General features: G+C 40.7%; 1 pseudogene across 1 annotated transcript in view; it reads left to right on the top strand.

Annotated features, from left to right (window-relative positions):
• Gbp6-ps2 (guanylate binding protein 6, pseudogene 2) overlaps window positions 1-14568 on the top strand; it is a 36696-nt pseudogene extending 22128 nt beyond the window's left edge. Inside the window, exons 6-11 of the transcript XR_015672600.1 lie at window positions 385-630; window positions 1881-2161; window positions 3538-3750; window positions 11766-11868; window positions 12159-12352; window positions 13558-14568. The product of XR_015672600.1 is annotated as a guanylate binding protein 6, pseudogene 2 (transcript). The remainder of the gene's footprint in view (window positions 1-384; window positions 631-1880; window positions 2162-3537; window positions 3751-11765; window positions 11869-12158; window positions 12353-13557) is intronic.
• The last annotated feature ends 251 nt before the right edge of the window (window positions 14569-14819 follow it).

The following is a 14819-nucleotide window of genomic DNA, read 5'->3' as shown; positions in this document are numbered from 1 at the left end:
ATTTATATATAATTACATATAAGCTCTAGCAATAAATTTAATACAATAAAATAAAAAGAATGTAAATCATTACCTGCTCAGTTGATGTAAAGCTTGCCTAAGGAGTGGAAGATGCTAGGATTGGTGTCCAGTAACTTCTAATCTATGTGTGCTAACACACACTTGTGGTTTCATACTCAGCATATGGAAGCAGAAGGAGCAGGAGTTACAAGTCATCTTTGGTTATATAGTGAGTTCTGGGTCAGCCTAGCCTAGTCTTGTATTCTTGTATGAGAACCAAAACCAACTAACTATCCAACCAATCAACCCCTGAAAACAAAACTGACTCTTTTTTAAACCCCACCATATATGCCTATGGATCTATCTGCTTTTCTTCTTCCTCAGGGCAGGATCCCCAAACCCTGGTATCCAACCGGCCAAGGGAATGCATCAGACAATTCTTTCCTAGGAGGAAGTGTTTTGTCTTTGTCTGGCCAGTGAGTGACCCACAACTCTTATCCAAGATTGAGAGCATACCAAAAAGTCAAATGAACCCTAAATTCCAGGAACAATTGAAGAACTTTTGTTCTTATATCTTCACCCATGCAACTGGCAAGAGACTTGGAGAGGGGATCCTGGTCACTGGGAGTCGTGAGTCACTTTTGCAAAGCTTATATCTTCTCTGGGTCAGTATAAGGCAAAGTCTGGGTTCTTGGCTAGAATTATCTGAAGTAATATTTGCTATACAAGAATGTGGGAATGCAGAAGTCTGTGTCATTAGTGGAAATCCACTTTTTTTTAATGAATGCCTCTCTACTTAAGAGAGAGAGCAACCTGCATAATGCTAAGCCATGTAAGGTAATGGTTTCTCAAGAGAGATGTAAACCTTGTTTTATGATGGATGTTTTGGTACACAGTTGTAATCCCAGCCATATAGGATGCTGAGGTAGCAGGGATCCTATGCCTGATGGCAGCCAAGGCGAAAATTGTCTGAGGCTAATAAACAGGCAGAAGAATTTGGAGCTGAGTACAGTAAAGCAGCAAGTGCTTATAGTGGGACAAGGCCCTGGCTCAGTCCCAAAAAGCAGAAATAACTAACCTACATGCAAATTACATAAGTTAGCCAATAGATGTAGAAAAGGACTGGGAATATAATTCAAAGAAAGCTCACTTACTAAGAATGCACATTAGGCCAGTGGCTTAATGCTCAGGATCACAAAAGCAAATTAATTAATAAATAGATAAAATAGATAAATATAAAATAGAGCTGTGGATGTCATATCGGGTTGTAAGTTCAATCCTTAGTGTCACAGCCTATCACCCAGCCAACCAATGATTTCAGTTAATTTAAGTGAGTCTGAAAATAAACAACAGACCTTGTATGCATTGTTAGTAAATGAGTGAGAAACAAATTTAAACTTAATCTTCCATACACAGCAGACTTTGTGGACAAAAGAACTCTATAGTAGCCCAGGCGGAGATAGGTCCATGCTGTATTAACCTGTCTCACTGCCTTGAAACTCTTGACCTTCTTAGACAAAAGCTCTACATTTTCATTTGAAAATGAACTCAAAAATTAAAGAATTTATTCTATGTAATAGGCTGCTTCATTCATTTTGATGGGAAAGTATGCTAGGAATCCTTTAAACAAGCTGCATTAATCATTAATTTAATTTCATAGTGGAGTGAAGAACAACAAAAACAAATACATAATAAAAACTTGTGAGTTTTTCATAAATGGATTCATAAAAACAGCATAAGGATGAGGACAAGGAGGGCAGAGGGAAGAAAAGAGAAGTGTGTATTCAGTACGGTGGGGCTTTTGAGGATGTACACTACAACATCTTGTACAATAAGGAGTGAAAATTTCCCAGCGCACCCTAAATATGATGTTTACCTAGGACTGGGGAATCTAGTGCAGACCTACGTGGATGCAATCAACACTGGGACAGTACCTTGCTTGGAGAATGCAGTAAAAACATTGGCGGAGCATGAGAACTCCACAGCTGTGCAGAAGGCAGCTGAGTACTACAGTGAGCAGATGGCCCAGCGAGTGAGGCTCCCCACAGACACGCTCCAGGAGCTGCTGGATGTGCACTCAGCCTGTGAGAAGGAAGCCATCGCTGTCTTCATGGAGCACTCCTTCAAGGATGACCAGTGGAAGTTCCAGAAGAAGCTTACGGTAATGTACCTTAGCATTTCTTCTTACTGATGCCCACCCTTCTGCCAGATAGGTCTGAATCTGCTTTTTGATCTATGCTGCATCCTTGTCATAAAGGGGTCCAGATACTAATTGGTAATGGGTTCTTCAACACAACAATACCCCTTTCTTTATTAGATGTTTCTCATTTTTAGTAGTTCTTTTTTTTAAGTGTGTGGGTCTTTTGCCTGTGTAGCATAAGTGTGTGGTGACCATGAATGCTAGAAGGATGCGTTGGATCTCTTGTATCTGAAATTACACCTGGCTTTAAGCTGCCATGTGGAAGCTGGGAATTGAACCTTTGCTCACTGGAAGAGCAGTTATTGTTCTTGACTGCAGAGCCGTCTCTCTAATCTAAGTTCATGTTATTGATATAGAATAAGTTGATATACAGTTAGTGTGTTCAAAAATATGTACTTATAAGTCACAGTTTGTCAAGTCAGGTGCAGCATTGGATGCATGGGTCTCTATTCAGTGCATTCCAACAACCTTAAATCCAGTGCCAGATGAACTTGGGTGTTGTTTAAAGGCTCTAGAGTCCCCTCTGTCTTTAGTGTGTCAGGGGACATCCTGCTCTTCCCTTACATCTCATCTCTGTGGGTTTTCTTGTCTATAATCAGCTATAGAAAAGTGACTTTGGCAGGTTCCTACGGTTAAGTAAATTTCAGTTTTTTATCTTTTAAAAAAGTTTAAATATTAACACTCAAACATAGTTAATGTTTGTTTTCTCATCAGTATTCTAAACAGTAATGTCTATCAATCTCAGAACTGACGATCCATTATTTCTATTTAAAGTGTCACTAAAAATTAATGAGTTCACATATCCTTCATGGAGTTGATACACTGAAGCTTTTTAGGTTAAGACTTCTTCTTGGTCGGCAAATTCCATCTTTTGAAGTTAGTCCATAGTGTAAAGTGATGAAGTGGTAGGAATAATGTCCTTCCATGAAGCACTCACTACTTTCTCTGTTCATAACAAACCTACTCAGAACCAACAGGTGGATTTTCTGTGCAAATATTTTGACTTGCACCAAAACATATTCTCCCAAGGAATCTATCTGTCCCCTCCTCACTGAACTTTACAGTCATTATTGATTTGTGGAAACCCTTTTATCCTAAAAGATGAAGAAGAACACAGATTTCATGCTTACTCACCTCACTCATAGAGCTAATGGGTTGAAGCCAAGGAAATTACAAATGTTTACAGAAGGAACTCATGGTGACCACAGAGAACCAGTCCCCCATTCATCCTGTCCCAGTTCATTCTGGGACTGTCACATTGCTCTATCTAGAACAAACATAGTGGCACCTTTCTTATAAAAATGCACTTGATTTGTCTTCCCTTACTCACCCTGCAGGTCATCATAGAGGAAAGGAAGGGAGCTTTCATGGAACAGAATGAATCAGCATCTCTCAGTCAATGCCAAGCTGAACTGGACAAGCTCTCAGCATCCCTGAGGGAAAGCATCACACATGGAGCTTTCTATGTTCCTGGAGGCCACAGTCTCTACTTAGAGGCCATCAAGAAGGTTGGGCAGGACTATGAGCAAGTGCCCTGTAAGGGAGTGAAGGTGAGGGGTGAGGGCAGGTGTGGTTGGGCAGCTAGGGCACGGTGAGAGCTGGACTGCTGCTCTTGGTTCCTAAGAGCACTTAGGCTTTTATGGAGAGAAAGCAGAGTGAATAAACCATGACCATTCTAGTCTTAGATATATGAAATACTGCATGATAGTAAATAATTTCTATTTCTTTCCTCTGGAAGTAATATTTATAATATAAATCCAAATGAAAGAGAACATTGATTTGTTGAATAATCTGATAATTTTTTATCCAAATATACATATTATTGCAGGAAAAAGTTTATATTGTTTTATTCTTTTAGATGGCATAGACAAATAGAGTGTGCTTGTTAAATATGAACTAGTTATCAAACTTAAAGACATAGAGGTAGCAGGAGAGATTATGGCGGCGGCAGTGGTGGTGGTGGTGATAGTGCTAATATATTGAGATATCATTTCCTAAATCGAGTCAGTGTTCTTTTCCTCGTTGGAATATCAGTTTAAAACTCAGGATCAGGATGAATTACTTCTTTTATTTTTTCATTTTTTTTTATTAACTTGAGTATTTCTTATATACATTTCGAGTGTTATTCCCTTTCCCGGTTTCCGGGCAAACATCCCCCTCCCCCCTCCCCTTCCTTATGGGTGTTCCCCTTCCAACCCTCCCCACATTGCCGCCCTTCCCCCACCAGTCTAGTTCACTGGGGGTTCAGTCTTAGCAGGACCCAGGGCTTCCCCTTCCACTGGTGCTCTTACTAGGATATTCATTGCTACCTATGGGGTCAGAGTCCAGGGTCAGTCCATGTATAGTCTTTAGGTAGTGGCTTAGTCCCTGGAAGCTCTGGTTGCTTGGCATTGTTGTACATATGGGGTCTCGAGCCCCTTCAAGTTCTTTCTCTGATTCCTTCAACAGGGGTCCTATTCTCAGTTCAGTGGTTTGCTGCTGGCATTCGCCTCTGTATTTGCTGTATTCTGGCTGTGTCTCTCAGGAGCAATCTACATCCGGCTCCTGTCGGTCTGCACTTCTTTGCTTCATCCATCTTGTCTAATTGGGTGGCTCTATATGTATGGGCCACATGTGGGGCAGGCTCTGAATGGGTGTTCCTTCAGTCTCTGTTTTAATCTTTGCCTCTCTCTTCCCTGCCAAGGGTATTCTTGTTCCCCTTTTAAAGAAGGAGTGAAGCATTCACATTTTGATCATCCGTCTTGAGTTTCATTTGTTCTAGGCATCTAGGGTAATTCAAGCATTTGGGCTAATAGCCACTTATCAATGAGTGCATACCATGTATGTCTTTCTGTGATTGGGTTAGCTCACTCAGGATGATATTTTCCAGTTCCAACCATTTGCCTACGAATTTCATAAAGTCGTTGTTTTTGATAGCTGAGTAATATTCCATTGTGTAGATGTACCACATTTTCTGTATCCATTCCTCTGTTGAAGGGCATCTGGGTTCTTTCCAGCTTCTGGCTATTATAAATAAGGTTGCAATGAACATAGTGGAGCACGTGTCTTTTTTATATGTTGGGGCATCTTTTGGGTATATGCCCAAGAGAGGTATAGCTGGATCCTCAGGCAATTCAATGTCCAATTTTCTGAGGATCCTCCAGACTGATTTCCAGAATGGTTGTACCAGTCTGCAATCCCACCAACAATGGAGGAGTATTCCTCTTTCTCCACATCCTCGCCAGCATCTGCTGTCACCTGAGTTTTTGATCTTAGCCATTCTCACTGGTGTGAGGTGAAATCTCAGGGTTGTTTTGATTTGCATTTCCCTTATGACTAAAGATGTTGAACATTTCTTTAGGTGTTTCTCAGCCATTCGGCATTCCTCAGCTGTGAATTCTTTGTTTAGCTCTGAACCCCATTTTTTAATAGGGTTATTTGTTTCCCTGCGGTCTAACTTCTTGAGTTCTTTGTATATTTTGGATATAAGGCCTCTATCTGTTGTAGGATTGGTAAAGATCTTTTCCCAATCTGTTGGTTGCCGTTTTGTCCTAACCACAGTGTCCTTTGCCTTACAGAAGCTTTGCAGTTTTATGAGATCCCATTTGTCGATTCTTGATCTTAGAGCATAAGCCATTGGTGTTTTGTTCAGGAAATTTTTTCCAGTGCCCATGTGTTCCAGATGCTTCCCTAGTTTTTCTTCTATTAGTTTGAGTGTGTCTGCTTTGATGTGGAGGTCCTTGATCCACTTGGACTTAAGCTTTGTACAGGGTGATAAGCATGGATCGATCTGCATTCTTCTACATGTTGCCCTCCAGTTGAACCAGCACCATTTGCTGAAAATGCTATCTTTTTTCCATTGGATGGTTTTGGCTCCTTTGTCAAAAATCAAGTGCCCATAGGTGTGTGGGTTCATTTCTGGGTCTTCAATTCTATTCCATTGGTCTATCTGTCTGTCTCTGTACCAATACCATGCAGTTTTTATCACTATTGCTCTGTAATACTGCTTGAGTTCAGGGATAGTGATTCCCCCTGAAGTCCTTTTATTGTTGAGGATAACTTTAGCTATCCTGGGTTTTTTGTTATTCCAGATGAATTTGCAAATTGTTCTGTCTAACTCTTTGAAGAATTGGATTGGTATTTTGATGGGGATTGCATTGAATCTGTAGATTGCTTTTGGTAAAATGGCCATTTTTACTATATTAATCCTGCCAATCCATGAGCATGGGAGATCTTTCCATCTTCTGAGGTCTTCTTCAATTTCTTTCCTCAGTGTCTTGAAGTTCTTATTGTACAGATCTTTTACTTGCTTGGTTAAAGTCACACCGAGGTACTTTATATTATTTGGGTCTATTATGAAGGGTGTCGTTTCCCTAATTTCTTTCTCGGCTTGTTTCTCTTTTGTATATAGGAAGGCAACTGATTTATTTGAGTTAATTTTATACCCAGCCACTTTGCTGAAGTTGTTTATCAGCTTTAGTAGTTCTCTGGTGGAACTTTTGGGATCTCTTAAATATACTATCATATCATCTGCAAATAGTGATATTTTGACCTCTTCTTTTCCGATCTGTATCCCCTTGACCTCCTTTTGTTGTCTGATTGCTCTGGCTAGAACTTCAAGAACTATATTGAATAAGTAGGGAGAGAGTGGGCAGCCTTGTCTAGTCCCTGATTTTAGCGGGATTGCTTCAAGTTTCTCTCCATTTAGTTTAATGTTAGCAACTGGTTTGCTCTATATGGCTTTTACTATGGTCAGGTATGGGCCTTGAATTCCTATTCTTTCCAGGACTTTTATCATGAAGGGGTGTTGAATTTTGTCAAATGCTTTCTCAGCATCTAATGAAATGATCATGTGGTTTTGTTCTTTCAGTTTTTTTATATAATGGATCACGTTGACGGTTTTCCGTATATTAAACCATCCCTGCATGCCTGGGATGAAGCCTACTTGATCATGGTGGATGATTGTTTTGATGTGCTCTTGGATTCAGTTTGCCAGAATTTTGTTGAGTATTTTTGCGTCGATATTCATAAGGGAAATTGGTCTGAAGTTCTCTTTCTTTGTTGTGTCTTTGTGTGGTTTAGGTATAAGAGTAATTGTGGCTTCGTAGAAGGTATTCGGTAGTGATCCATCTGTTTCAATTTTGTGGAATAGTTTGGATAATATTGGTATGAGGTCTTCTATGAAGGTTTGATAGAATTCTGCACTAAACCCGTCTGGACCTGGGCTCTTTTTGGTTGGGAGACGTTTAATGACTGCTTCTATTTCCTTAGGAGTTATGGGGTTGTTTAACTGGTTTATCTGTTCCTGATTTAACTTCGGTACCTGGTATCTATCTAGGAAATTGTCCATTTCCTGAAGATTTTCAAGTTTTGTTGAATATAGGTTTTTATAGTAAGATCTGATGATTTTTTGAATTTCCTCTGATTCTGTTGTGATGTCTCCCTTTTCATTTCTGATTTTGTTAATTTGGACACACTCTCTGTGTCCTCTCGTTAGTCTGGCTAAGGGTTTATCTATCTTGTTGATTTTCTCAAAGAACCAGCTTTTGGTTCTGTTGATTCTTTCTATGGTCCTTTTTGTTTCTACTTGTTTGATTTCAGCTCTGAGTTTGATTATTTCCTGCCTTCTACTCCTCCTGGGTGTATTTGCTTCTTTTTGTTCTAGAGCTTTTAGGTGTGCTGTCAAGCTGCTGACATATGCTCTTTCCTGTTTCTTTCTGCAGGCACTCAGCGCTATGAATTTTCCTCTTAGCACAGCTTTCATTGTGTCCCATAAGTTTGGGTATGTTGTACCTTCGTTTTCATTAAGTTCTAAAAAGTTTTTAATTTCTTTCTTTATTTCTTCCTTGACCAGGTTATCATTGAGTAGAGCATTGTTCAATTTCCAAGTATATGTGGGCATTCTTCCTTGATTGTTATTGAAGACCAGTTTTAGGCCGTGGTGGTCCGATAGCACGCATGGAATTATTTCTATCTTCCTGTACCTGTTGAGGCCCATTTTTTGACCAATTATATGGTCAATTTTGGAGAAAGTACCATGAGGAGCTGAGAAGAAGGTATATCCTTTTGCTTTAGGATAGAATGTTCTATAAATATCTGTTAAGTCCATTTGGCTCATGACTTTTCTTAGTCTGTCTACATCTCTGTTTAATTTCTGTTTCTATGATCTGTCCATTGATGAGAGTGGGGTGTTGAAATCTCCCACTATTATTGTGTGAGGTGCAATGTGTGTTTTGAGCTTTAGTAAGGTTTCTTTTACATATGTAGGTGCCCTTGTATTTGGGGCATAGATATTTAGGATTGAGAGTTCATCTTGGTGGATTTTTCCTTTGATGAATATGAAGTGTCCTTCCTTATCTTTTTTGATGACTTTTAGTTGAAAATTGATTTTATTTGATATTAGAATGGCTACTGCAGCTTGCTTCTTCTGACCATTTGCTTGGAAAATTGTTTTCCAGCCTTTCACTCTGAGGTAATGTCTGTCTTTGTCTCTGAGGTGTGTTTCCTGTAGGCAGCAGAATGCAGGGTCCTCGTTGCGTATCCAGTTTGTTAATCTATGTCTTTTTATTGGGGAGTTGAGGCCATTGATGTTGAGAGATATTAAGGAATAGTGATTATTGCTTCCTGTTATATTCATATTTGGATGTGAGGTTATGTTTGTGTGCTTTCATTCTCTTTGTTTTGTTGCCAAGACGATTAGTTTCTTGCTTCTTCTAGGGTATAGCTTGCCTCCTTATGTTGGGCTTTACCATTTATTATCCTTTGTAGTGCTGGATTTGTAGAAAGATATTGTGTAAATTTGGTTTTGTCATGGAATATCTTGGTTTCTCCATCTATGTTAATTGAGAGTTTTGCAGGATACAGTAACCTGGGCTGGCATTTGTGTTCTCTTAGGGTCTGTATGACATCTGTCCAGGATCTTCTGGCCTTCATAGTTTCTGGCGAGAAGTCTGGTGTGATTCTGATAGGTCTGCCTTTATATGTTACTTGACCTTTTTCCCTTACTGCTTTTAATATTCTTTCTTTATTTTTTGCGTTGGGTGTTTTGACTATTATGTGACGGGAGGTGTTTCTTTTCTGGTCCAATCTATTTGGAGTTCTGTAGGCTTCTTGTATGCCTATGGGTATCTCTATTTTTAGGTTAGGGAAGTTTTCTTCTATGATTTTGTTGAAGATATTTACTGGTCCTTTGAGCTGGGAGTCTTCACTCTCTTCTATATCTATTATCCTTAGGTTTGATCTTCTCATTGAGTCCTGGATTTCCTGTATGTTTTGGACCAGTAGCTTTTTCCGCTTTACATTATCTTTGACAGTTGAGTCAATGATTTCTATGGAATCTTCTGCTCCTGAGATTCTCTCTTCCATCTCTTGTATTCTGTTGGTGAAGCTTGTATCTACAGCTCCTTGTCTCTTCTTTTGGTTTTCTATATCCAGGGTTGTTTCCATGTGTTCTTTCTTGATTTCTTCTATTCCCATTTTTAATTCCTTCAACTGTTTGATTGTGTTTTCCTGGAATTCTTTCAGGGATTTTTGTGACTCCTCTCTATGGGCTTCTACTTGTTTATTTATGTTTTCATGATATTCTTTCAGGGATTTTTGTGTCTCCTCTCTATGGGCTTCTACTTGTTTATTTATGTTTTCCTGGAATTCTTTCAGGCATTTTTGCGATTCCTCTCTGTAGGCTTCTACTTGTTTATTAATGTTTTCCTGTGTTTCTCTAAGGGAGCTCTTCACGTCTTTCTTGAAGTCCTCCAGCATCATGATCAAATATGATTTTGAAACTAGATCTTGCTTTTCTGGTGTGTTTGGACATTCCATGTTTGTTTTGGTGGGAGAATTGGGCTCCGATGGTGCCATGTAGTCTTGGTTTCTGTTGCTTGGGTTCCTGCGCTTGCCTCTCGCCATCAGATTATCTCTAGTGTTACTTTGTTCTGCTATTTCTGACAGTGGCTAGACTGTCCTATAAGCCTGTGTGTCAGGAGTGCTATAGACCTGTTTTACTGTTTTCTTTCAGCCAGTTATGGGGACAGAGTGTTCTGCTTTCATGCGTGTAGTTTTTCCTCTGTACAGGTCTTCAGCTGTTCCTGTGGGCCTGTGTCTTGAGTTCACCAGGCAGGTCACTTGCAGCTGACAAGTTGGTCTTACCTGTGGTCCCGGGGCTCAAGTTCGCTCGCGGGGTGCTGCCCACGGGCTCTCTGCAGCGGCAGTAACCAGGAAGTCCTGTGCCTCCCCTTCCGGGAGCTTCAGTGCACTAGGGTTCCAGATGGCGTTTGGTGTTTTCCTCTGGAGTCCGAGATGTGTGTGCAGAGAGCAGTCTCTTCTGGTTTCCCAGGCTTGTCTGCCTCTCTGAAGGTTTAGCTCTCCCTCCCACGGGATTTGGGTGCAGAGAACTGTTTATCCGGTCTGTTTCCTTCAGGTTCCGGCTGTGTCTCAGGCAGGGGTCCTGCCGCTCCTGGGCCCTCCCCCACGGGAGCCCGGAGGCCTTATACAGTTTCCTCTTGGGCCAGGGATGTGGGCAGGGGTGGGCAGTGTTGGTGGTCTCTTCCGCTCTGCAGCCTCAGGAGTGCCCACCTGACCAGGCGGTGAGGTCTCTTTCCCATGGGGTCTGGGAGCAGAGAGCTGCTGCGGGCCGGGATCCGCGGGTGTGGGGGATGAATTACTTCTTAACAGGATCTCCATTGTGCAGTTGAGGGATGCAATGAACAGAAAAGCTCACACAGACCTGCCAAAGAAGCAGGGCAGGTTCATTCAGAGTGAAACAATCATACAGATGAGAGAAGTGTATGCTGGCCAGATCTACAGCAACCATATGAGTGAGGCTTTTAAAATAGCACAAGTCCTATCTAAAAGAAGGCAGAGGCAGTCATGGTGGCCATAGTTTGAGTGGCTCTCTACTCTGAAGGATAGATTAAGTTATGCTTTCAATTTATCAAATGCACATGCCCTTTCTCACACATAGCTCATCTGATTTTAATCATATACATGCTCAATTGTGCATAGGCATAAGATTCTAACTATGGGTATTCTTCATAAAAGTTGAAGGACAAAGTTTTCCAGACAGCACTGTGCATGCAATAAAATCTACTAGAGTACAGAGTGGCCTTGTTATTCTGTTGGATGCAAACATAGGTTATACAGTTGAATAGAAACTTAATGACAAGATTGACTTAGGGGTGCAGACACTTATACTATCATTCAGAGAGGAGTGGATGTGTAGTCAGTGCAGGAACACAATGGGAGGGTCTGAAGTGCTAGGTGTCTTGTTTGAAGAGGAGTATGTGTGCATGTTACATGCAGGTAAAGGAATCAAGCTATCAGGGGCATCACTACAAGAAAGAGTAGATATAAACACTGTAGATATAAACCATGAGGCTAGAGACCTAGCAGAATGCTTTTACAGAGGTTTAATTCTTCAATCTCAGTAAAGATGGTAGACTTTGTTACAATCAGAGAATTACAGTACACACATGTGAACTACAGCAGGATTCAAATACTGCAGACAGGGTCGAAATGTCAAAGAATGATACCTCTTCCATCAGAAAACTACATCCTTGTTGTTTAAGGTTTTCACTCTTTTGGTACCCAGGCAAGTGAGGTCTTCCAGAACTTCTTGAAGTCACAGATCGCTGTGGAGGAGTCCATCTTGCAGTCAGACAAAGCTCTCAGTGATGGACAGAGAGCCATGGCAGGTACAGAGAAGGGCTGAGCTCTTTCAGACTTCCGGGAGAGCCCATGATTGATGGATAGGAAGATCTCCCAAACAGGAACTTCCATCCTGAATCCCCTTCTAGATCTGAAACCTGTGATTGAGGCTGGTGTTGCATGCCTAGGCAGTCAGTGCATTTCCACCACATAGGGAGTCATTGCATGGTGATGTGAAGCTTCAGAGAATTTTCATGTGGAAATCAGACTGATTTTTGAGAATCAGGAACATACCTCTGATTGTCCTTTCTTCCTTCTCTAAATCCCTTTGGGACAGCTGAACTGGCCAAGAAGGAGGCAGCTGAGAAGGAGCTGGAGTTAAAGAGGCAGCAACAGAAGAAGCAAGAGCAAGAGACTGAGACTCAAATGAGAAGCTTCTCAGAAATCATGGCCCAGCTGCAGAAGAAGATGGAGATGGAAAAGGAGAACATTCTGAGAGATAAGGAGAGGGTTCTGGACCACAAGCTGAAGGTGAGTCTTGATGGGATGAAAACATGACCAACTATGGCTCTCCTGGAAAAATGTGACGTTGACTAGGAATTCATGATCCCAGAGAGAACCCCCAATGACATGTAAACACGAAAACCTCAGATCCACCTTAATCCTAGTGAAGACCTTAATTATAGAGATATACCACCTCCTGTAGTGTTAGTAACCTATGTTGGAATGAAGGCAAACTTTATCCAGCGGCCGCTCTTGTCTGCTTTAGAGTGGTCTCATTTTTCTCCACCTGAAAAACACCTCAGCTCACTCTAAGAATTATTTTTTTATATTTCTTAGATTTATTTATTTTAATTTATGCATGTCAGTGTTTCTTTTTTTTATTGAGTATTTCTTATATACATTTCGAGTGTTATTCCCTTTCCCGGTTTCCGGGCAAACATCCCCCTTCCCCCTCCCCTTCGTTATGGGTGTTCCCCGCCCCATCCTCCCCCCCTTGCTGCCCTCCCCCCAACAATCTAGTTCACTGGGGGTTCAGTCTTAGCAGGACCCAGGGCTTCCCCTTCCACTGGTGCTCTTACTAGGATATTCATTGCTACCTATGAGGTCAGAGTCCAGGGTCAGTCCATGTATAGTCTTTAGGTAGTGGCTTAGTCCCTGGAAGCTCTGGTTGCTTGGCATTGTTGTACATATGGGGTCTCGAGCCCCGCTTAGCAGAACAGTCAAGGATGTCTTTGAAACAATCACACTAGACAGGACATGAATCTGATGCTCTGATTTCAGCAGTGTCTGTTTCCAGAGCTTGTTGCTGCATTCTACAGAAATGGAGTACAATAGAAATGCAGTCTTTCTCCCATCCCAGAGCTTGGCTGCCCCACTCTCAGGGGCAACAGTTACTTACCATCGTTTGTGAGACAGATGGTGTTGGCTCAGTTCAATGAAACTGAGACTGGTGTGAGTTAATCCCTCAACTCCCCCACCCCAGATGTTGTACCTTACTCCATAGTTCTCAGGGCTGTCATAACCCGAAGTCTCCATCATCCCATGGAGAGATTTGTAAGGAAATATCAGCCATAGCTTCTCTGGGTCTTCAGGTGAATGTTTGAGTTTTGGACACACTTGCCAAATGCTATTTTTTATAAGATTGTGGAAACACGTACACATTTGCTCAGATGCTCTTATTATGAAATATCAGTCATGTGTATTCTGAGAAATAGACTGTCTGTTTTTGTTAGGCCCTAGCAGATCTACTTCTTGAAGGAATTGAGGAGAAATATGAAGATTTAAGAAGAGAAATAAAGCTGAGAGAGGAAGAGATTAAAGCCATGAAACAAATTTCAATTCAGAAGATCCTTGACGTTGCTCGTGATATACTAATTGAAATACTTCCTTTGTTGGGTGATGTGGGGATGAAGATTCTTAGCTCATATACAGCAAAACGAGCCACATAGTAAAGTACAGTAAGAAGGCTTCATATGCAGTAGTAATACTGTTACATGCAACTTTGTAGTGTATCTGTCCTCATGGATTCATTCAACTGCAGTTTTAAATTGGAGATTCATCAATGAATGTCAGAGACCATTGTGCTCTTGCACAAAAAAAATAGAAAAGCAACTAAAGTTTTAATAAATAAAAAGAAATTACTCATGAAAATGATTTCACTGAGGTACAGAGGCAAATCGTGCACCCATAAATTCCCATCATAATTATTGTCTATACATGAGCTGAACCAATACAACAAGAAACAAGACAAAGTAGACAGAAAATGCCCATGAGACCTCTACCTTACAAAAAGAACTACAGGTAGCTATGGAGCACTGAGACCAAAAGAAATAATATTCCCCAAGGAAGGGCACACCGTTGGTTATCACGTACCAAATGGTCAGCACTGAAAACATATATGCAAGTAACACTATGCAGGCAGATCATCTTATATTTAGGAAAGTACATGTATATAGATAAAATATATGTGTGCAATAGCAATTAATAAAAACGAGTCCATGAATTTGAAAGGAGCATAGAGAAGTATATTGGGAGTGTTTAGAGGTAGGGAAAAGAGGGGAGAAATGCAATTACATTATAATCTCAAAAATTTTTAACAATGTTAAGAGAAGTAAATGTTTGTAATGCCTATTTCAATTCTGTGTTACTTATCACAAGCTTTTTTTGAGAAGAGATTACCAACCATATTTTTAATAGGCATAAATGTGAGAAAGTATGTTTTGATTAAATAAAATCCTGCAAAATATAACCAATAGGCTGATATTTTATTTGTATTATGAGCAATAAAGTTGCATATCGGCATATCACGAGTTGGGTCTGGCTTGCTGGAGTTGACAGCCTCCTGTTTGGTGGTAAGGAGGGATGCGTTTCGATTATATATCAAAACTTAACTTGCGTGTAGCTCTAACCTGGAGAATCCATACCAGGAATTTTGCACATAGGTCGTTTACCCCAGTGAACTAACACTTGTAGTGATAGATGTGTCGTAGGATTA

Source organism: Rattus norvegicus, chromosome 2 (assembly GCF_021556685.1).
Source record: "Rattus norvegicus strain SHRSP/BbbUtx chromosome 2, alternate assembly SHRSP_T2T, whole genome shotgun sequence".
NCBI lineage: Eukaryota > Metazoa > Chordata > Mammalia > Rodentia > Muridae > Rattus > Rattus norvegicus.
Note: the sequence above shows the minus strand (reverse complement) of the source record. Positions and strands in the feature narration are given on the sequence as shown.